A 6919-nucleotide genomic window follows, 5' to 3' on the forward strand; every position below is an offset into this window, starting at 1 on the left:
AAATAAATACAAAATAAATAATTATGAATTACTTTATTACTTTTATTACATATTGTAGATACCTAACAATAATCCTTGAATGCCTTGTCTCTAGCCCTATATTTTTTTATTTATTAAGTGATTGCGAGAGAACAACAATAATTATTATAGTAGTAGCCTAACCCACCTTTTTAAATGCCGGTTTGACCCCATAACTCTTCCACTAAATGACTATATAATATAGCATGTTGACCAATTCATTGATTCATAAATAGATTGTGTGACCATTAAAGTTCCATTTGTAACCATGGGAAATAATATTTGTTTCTATTTAAGACCTTGGTATGATGGTATCTAATTGTCCAATAATTTTAAGCTTGGTGTTTAGATTTGACCCTTTTCTTAAGAGAGGTCCCAGAAGGTAATCTATTGATGTATGTTTGGTGGGAATAAACTATTGTTTCGTTTGTAACTTAGTACAAACTAAGTAAAATTGGAGTGTGTTTGAAACAAATAAAATATTTTAAAATTAATATAATTTGATTTGAAATGAATAATTAAGTGAAAAAATAATAATACTACATGACTAATTTATTTTAATAATATAACTCATTTCTTTTTACTTGTTCTTTGCTTTACTGAGGAATCCTTTAAGTATCAAACTTTTGAGAGATAGAATCCAGCCATGTCTTTGTTTGCACAACACACGCACGCAGCACCCATTAAATATTGAAGAATATTAATAAAAAGCAGTTGTATGTTTCATCACCGATTCATTAAATAAAACGGTCGATTCATCAACAAGGACATCATAGCTACCCGAACTGCTTTGATTTGATTGAGGGAATAATATGCATCTGATCATCGCCTTCAAATAACTAAGCTCTAGACATTTAGACAATTCTATTACTTTTGAATCTCGATGAAGTCTATGTACGCAAATCTAACTTCTATTTACATCCTTAGATTGATTTAATTGTTTACAGATTATTCAATTTATAAGGAAACAAATTTACGCATGGAACATATAGCTTGTCACGCTTTCTTGTCTCCTAAAGTAACACTAGTACTTGTATCAATAATTATGAAGATATATACATTACATTGTATAAAATAATTTTTTTTACAAACATTTAAGATGGATGTATACATAAATCAACATGAAACAATTAAACCGACAATTAGTTGATTAGCAAACAAAGAACTATAAATTGGGTACAATAATTAACTTGTGCCACCATGCCCCCATTCAGTAGTGGAAACCATTGAAACAAAAGCATGATTAGAAACGAAAGGGAAAACTATGCAAATTAAAACGGAAAACTATGAGGATTTCATTACAAGGCCCGGCATGATCGGTGTCGGTAGGGGTGTAAGTTACCGAACCGGACCGAAAATTATCGTAGAACCGAAACAAATTTTACAATAACAGAAAGAAAAATAAAAAAAAAAAAAACGGTTTTTTTAGTTTTTTCGATCTAAACCGATCGGTTCGGTTTGGTTTTTGGTTGCCTTTGTTGAAATCGGACCGAACCGAACCGAATCGAACTGAAAAGTGAGGGTTTAGTAGCGTGTGTTTTTACTAAGTTGCCCTTTAACCTAGGTATAAAAGGCCCAAGTACTGCAGCCACAAGCCCACAACGGCACAACCCTAGCTTTCTTCTTCTCCTTTCACGCGACCTAAACCCAGTCACCCACACTTCTATCTCCCATTCTTCCACGGTTCCAGGGTCGCCGCCGCTTCATCGTCGTCACAGGGTCGCCGTCGCAAGGCCGGCACAACCCTAGCTTTCTTCTTCTCCTTTCACGCGAACCCTAAACCCAGTCACCCACACTTCTATCTCCCATTCTTCCACGGTTCCAGGGTCGCCGTCGCTTCATCGCCGTCGCAGAGTCGTCGTCGCAGGGTCGCCGTCGCAACAAAGCCAAAGCCGAGCAGCACTCCAATCCAGTCCGTCGCCGAGCAAGACGCCAGTGGCCGAGCAGTCCAACTCGAGCAGCACTCTAGTCACCGTCTCACCGAGCCCTCTCCTGCAAAAAGCAACCGAACAAAATCTTCTTTGGAGGTTAGATATGTTTTTCTTTTAATTGTTTTTGGTTCAGATATGTAATTCTGGGTTGAAAAGAGTGTTTTGTGGTTGTTGAGGTTTGTGTGATTTATAGGATTTGATTGGATTGCTTGAGTTACGATAAAAGGGCTTATTTATGCAATAATATTAGTCAGTATTAGGGATTTAGGGTTGAACTTCTTTTTCCTTCTGATTATAAAAAGTTTGGAAAATGCGTTTTTTTGGAATCTGTTTTGTGATTTATAGGGTTTTGATTGGAAGGATTGATTTGTGATTAATGAAAGAAAGACCATGTTTTTGCAATAATTATTGGATTAGCATCGGAAAGTAATACTTTTGCCCTCTTATTACATTTGTTTATTTTGACATTTATAATCATGGAAAACGAACTTGTTTCTTAGAAGTTTCAAGTTTGTATATTCTATAAAGGGCATGTGCTTGTAGTTTGAAATGTGTAGTCTGATTGGATAGAAATGTTTGAGAAAGAAAAGGTTTACTTTGTTAGAAACTTTGAATAAAATGGTTTTGCCTTTTAGTGTCTTTTTGAATATATATGAGTAGCTGTCTCTGAATGTGTATGGTTATTTAAATTCTGTTAATTGGCTTTAAAAATAAATTACTTATGGTTCTGTTTATGAGCTGCTTTGGTTTTGTTTATGAGCTGTGTATGAGCTGCTTATGTCTTAGACTCTTAGTAGATTTGTGTTGAATTATCTCAAAATAATGTATGGCATACTTGGCAGTTAGTGAGTATTAAATGATTCAAATAAACTAGCTAGTTGTACTGTTATGTGAGTTTCTAAATGTATGTTGAAAGAATACAAACCATTGTTAGATCCTGTTGTTTTTAAATCCAATAATGCTTGCTTGGTGGATTGAGCAAAAAGTGAAAGAAGATAACTATTAGAATTTAGAGCTTAAATTTTGATAGGAATAGTGTGAAGAACTTGCTCCACCAATTCAACTGTGTTAATGTTCAAAGTATGTCAAAAAAAAATATAACTACTTTAATAATGGGTGAAAATTGCAAACGACCAAAATGTTAATAGAGTTACTTAGTACTAATTAATCTTTGAAATTATTTTATGATATAATTTTGGGATTTTATCAGAAATAAAATAAAAAATAATTATTTTTCTATATTTGATTTTGTAAACCTAAATTTAGTAATGTGATTTTTGGCACCTGTTTTCATTATTATGACTAGTTAGTCCTTTCATTAACACCTTCCTTTCATCATCATATGGGTTTGAACTTTGAAGATTCTTACTTTTTTGTATCTTGCTATTTGCATCTTGCTATTTGTTTATGGTCATTTAAATTCTGTTGGTTAGATTGAAAAATGAGTTACTTGTGGTTCTGTTTATGAGCTGCTTATTAGCTGCTTTGGTTTTGTTTATGAGTTATTTATGTGCTGCTTATGTCTTAGTAGATTTGTGTTGAATTATCTCAAAATAATAAATGGCATACTTGGCAGTTAGTGAGTATTAAATGATTCAAATAAACTAGCTAGTTGTACTGTTATGTGAGTTTCTAAATGTATGTTGAAAGAATACAAACCATTGTTAGATCCTGTTGTTTTTAAATCCAATAATGCTTGCTTGGTGGATTGAGCAAAAAGTGAAAGAAGATAACTATTAGAATTTAGAGCTTAAATTTTGATAGGAATAGTGTGAAGAACTTGCTCCACCAATTCAACTGTGTTAATGTTCAAAGTATGTCAAAAAAAAATATAACTACTTTAATAATGGGTGAAAATTGCAAACGACCAAAATGTTAATAGAGTTACTTAGTACTAATTAATCTTTGAAATTATTTTATGATATAATTTTGGGATTTTATCAGAAATAATTATTTTTCTATATCTGATTTTGTAAACCTAAATTTAGTAATGTGATTTTTGGCACCTGTTTTCATTATTATGACTAGTTAGTCCTTTCATTAACACCTTCCTTTCATCATCATATGGGTTTGAACTTTGAAGATTCTTACTTTTTTGTATCTTGCTATTTGCATCTTGCTATTTGTTTATGGTCATTTAAATTCTGTTGGTTAGATTGAAAAATGAGTTACTTGTGGTTCTGTTTATGAGCTGCTTATTAGCTGCTTTGGTTTTGTTTATGAGTTATTTATGTGCTGCTTATGTCTTAGTAGATTTGTGTTGAATTATCTCAAAATAATAAATGGCATACTTGGCAGTTAGTGAGTATTAAATGATTCAAATAAACTAGCTAGTTGTACTGTTATGTGAGTTTCTAAATGTATGTTGAAAGAATACAAACCATTGTTAGATCCTGTTGTTTTTAAATCCAATAATGCTTGCTTGGTGGATTGAGCAAAAAGTGAAAGAAGATAACTATTAGAATTTAGAGCTTAAATTTTGATAGGAATAGTGTGAAGAACTTGCTCCACCAATTCAACTGTGTTAATGTTCAAAGTATGTCAAAAAAAAATATAACTACTTTAATAATGGGTGAAAATTGCAAACGACCAAAATGTTAATAGAGTTACTTAGTACTAATTAATCTTTGAAATTATTTTATGATATAATTTTGGGATTTTATCAGAAATAATTATTTTTCTATATCTGATTTTGTAAACCTAAATTTAGTAATGTGATTTTTGGCACCTGTTTTCATTATTATGACTAGTTAGTCCTTTCATTAACACCTTCCTTTCATCATCATATGGGTTTGAACTTTGAAGATTCTTACTTTTTTGTATCTTGCTATTTGCATCTTGCTATTTGTTTATGGTCATTTAAATTCTGTTGGTTAGATTGAAAAATGAGTTACTTGTGGTTCTGTTTATGAGCTGCTTATTAGCTGCTTTGGTTTTGTTTATGAGTTATTTATGTGCTGCTTATGTCTTAGTAGATTTGTGTTGAATTATCTCAAAATAATAAATGGCATACTTGGCAGTTAGTGAGTATTAAATGATTCAAATAAACTAGCTAGTTGTACTGTTATGTGAGTTTCTAAATGTATGTTGAAAGAATACAAACCATTGTTAGATCCTGTTGTTTTTAAATCCAATAATGCTTGCTTGGTGGATTGAGCAAAAAGTGAAAGAAGATAACTATTAGAATTTAGAGCTTAAATTTTGATAGGAATAGTGTGAAGAACTTGCTCCACCAATTCAACTGTGTTAATGTTCAAAGTATGTCAAAAAAAAATATAACTACTTTAATAATGGGTGAAAATTGCAAACGACCAAAATGTTAATAGAGTTACTTAGTACTAATTAATCTTTGAAATTATTTTATGATATAATTTTGGGATTTTATCAGAAATAATTATTTTTCTATATCTGATTTTGTAAACCTAAATTTAGTAATGTGATTTTTGGCACCTGTTTTCATTATTATGACTAGTTAGTCCTTTCATTAACACCTTCCTTTCATCATCATATGGGTTTGAACTTTGAAGATTCTTACTTTTTTGTATCTTGCTATTTGCATCTTGCTATTTGTTTATGGTCATTTAAATTCTGTTGGTTAGATTGAAAAATGAGTTACTTGTGGTTCTGTTTATGAGCTGCTTATTAGCTGCTTTGGTTTTGTTTATGAGTTATTTATGTGCTGCTTATGTCTTAGTAGATTTGTGTTGAATTATCTCAAAATAATAAATGGCATACTTGGCAGTTAGTGAGTATTAAATGATTCAAATAAACTAGCTAGTTGTACTGTTATGTGAGTTTCTAAATGTATGTTGAAAGAATACAAACCATTGTTAGATCCTGTTGTTTTTAAATCCAATAATGCTTGCTTGGTGGATTGAGCAAAAAGTGAAAGAAGATAACTATTAGAATTTAGAGCTTAAATTTTGATAGGAATAGTGTGAAGAACTTGCTCCACCAATTCAACTGTGTTAATGTTCAAAGTATGTCAAAAAAAAATATAACTACTTTAATAATGGGTGAAAATTGCAAACGACCAAAATGTTAATAGAGTTACTTAGTACTAATTAATCTTTGAAATTATTTTATGATATAATTTTGGGATTTTATCAGAAATAATTATTTTTCTATATCTGATTTTGTAAACCTAAATTTAGTAATGTGATTTTTGGCACCTGTTTTCATTATTATGACTAGTTAGTCCTTTCATTAACACCTTCCTTTCATCATCATATGGGTTTGAACTTTGAAGATTCTTACTTTTTTGTATCTTGCTATTTGCATCTTGCTATTTGTTTATGGTCATTTAAATTCTGTTGGTTAGATTGAAAAATGAGTTACTTGTGGTTCTGTTTATGAGCTGCTTATTAGCTGCTTTGGTTTTGTTTATGAGTTATTTATGTGCTGCTTATGTCTTAGTAGATTTGTGTTGAATTATCTCAAAATAATAAATGGCATACTTGGCAGTTAGTGAGTATTAAATGATTCAAATAAACTAGCTAGTTGTACTGTTATGTGAGTTTCTAAATGTATGTTGAAAGAATACAAACCATTGTTAGATCCTGTTGTTTTTAAATCCAATAATGCTTGCTTGGTGGATTGAGCAAAAAGTGAAAGAAGATAACTATTAGAATTTAGAGCTTAAATTTTGATAGGAATAGTGTGAAGAACTTGCTCCACCAATTCAACTGTGTTAATGTTCAAAGTATGTCAAAAAAAAATATAACTACTTTAATAATGGGTGAAAATTGCAAACGACCAAAATGTTAATAGAGTTACTTAGTACTAATTAATCTTTGAAATTATTTTATGATATAATTTTGGGATTTTATCAGAAATAATTATTTTTCTATATCTGATTTTGTAAACCTAAATTTAGTAATGTGATTTTTGGCACCTGTTTTCATTATTATGACTAGTTAGTCCTTTCATTAACACCTTCCTTTCATCATCATATGGGTTTGAACTTTGAA

Source organism: Arachis ipaensis, chromosome B09, assembly GCF_000816755.2.
Source record: "Arachis ipaensis cultivar K30076 chromosome B09, Araip1.1, whole genome shotgun sequence".
Taxonomy (NCBI): Eukaryota; Viridiplantae; Streptophyta; class Magnoliopsida; order Fabales; family Fabaceae; genus Arachis; species Arachis ipaensis.